This window comes from Larus michahellis, chromosome 3, assembly GCF_964199755.1.
Source record: "Larus michahellis chromosome 3, bLarMic1.1, whole genome shotgun sequence".
NCBI lineage: Eukaryota > Metazoa > Chordata > Aves > Charadriiformes > Laridae > Larus > Larus michahellis.
In genome coordinates, this window is record NC_133898.1 from 117,680,802 (window position 1) to 117,682,304 (window position 1,503).

Below are 1,503 nucleotides of genomic sequence, written 5' to 3' on the forward strand. Positions count from 1 at the left end.
AAGCTGGAAATTCTGTCTGATTGTGCTGGCAAAGTACAGCACTGGGTCATATCATAGAAGAAGAAAAGAAGTAATGATGACATAAACCACTGAAGTGGGAGAAAGTGAGTCTGTGGGAAGGGAAAGCAGCTATTGGAAGAATAGGTACATAAAGACTGCAACAATATAATTAATCAAAAATAGCAAGTAGAAAGAAAATAAATATCTTGATACCAAAAAATGGTATATATTTAAAACATATAGAATGTAGTGTTAAAAAGTCTGTCCCCATCTTTCTTATAATCTCCCTTTAAGTACTGAAAGGCCACAATAAGGTCTCCCCGGAGCCTTCTCTTCTCCAGGCTGAATAACCCCAACTGTCTCAGTCTGTCCTCATAGGAGAGGTGCTCCAGCCCTCTGATCATCTTTGTGTCCCTCCTCTGGACCCATTCCAACAGCTCCATTTCTTCCTTGTACTGGGGAACCCAGATCTGGATGCAGGACTCCAAGGGGGATCTTACCAGAGTGGAGTAGAGGGGTAGAATCACCTCCCTCGACCTTCTGGCTACCCTTCTTTTGATGCAGCCCAGAACATGATTGATTTTCTGGGCGGTGAGTTCACATTGCCGGGTCATGTTGAGCTTCTCATCAACCAACACGTCCAAGTCCTTCTTGACAGGGCTGCTCTCAATCCACTCATCCCCGCTGTCTGTATACTGGGGATTGCCCTGACCCAGGTGCAGGACCCTGCATTTGTCATTGTTGAACTTCATGAGGTTTTCATGGGCTTCATGAGGTTTGCATGAACCATTGTTTGATGTTTGAGAAGTACATTGTTTGATAAGCGTGATGTTCTGGGCAGTAAAAAATCAAATATAAACAAAACTGGTCTTCTGGATGAATAACTAACTTAAAGGTGCAACATATAAACTGTAAGAAATCCATTTGAAACTGGACACACAAATTAACTTAAAGGAAGGTAAATAAATGGATTAAAACTGTTGAAGTGTTATCATGAAAGGATGGTTACTAGACAAAACAGGGATGTGAAGTTAGTAATGAATACAAAGAGAGGATATAGTAATGAAAGAGGGGAAATGAAAAGGAATAAAGGGAGATGGATGTAAGGTTAGATCATTTCATTTTGAAATGAACAAAATGAACAAAAAAGTATTCTGAGATTTCTAATGATCTAAACAGGTATGAAATGTCATCCAATTAACCTAATGAAACTGAGAAACTGCACAGCCAATTTGGTGGTGTAAATATCAGTGCAGATTTTGTTAGCAGAAATCATGACTGACTGCTCAAGGACAGCAGCTTATCTCCTTTCCAGCTTATGAATTTACAAGATCCTGAGCATGAAAGGTGAGAAGAGAAATGAAAGAAGGCATCTTTTAATATGCAACATGTCCCCCCCTCTGAAGTAGGTGAATTCTGAGAGTGATTAGATTATTAAAAAAAAAAGCAAACAAACAAAAACAAACAAACAAACAAAAACACACCACAAATTGAAGACATAGT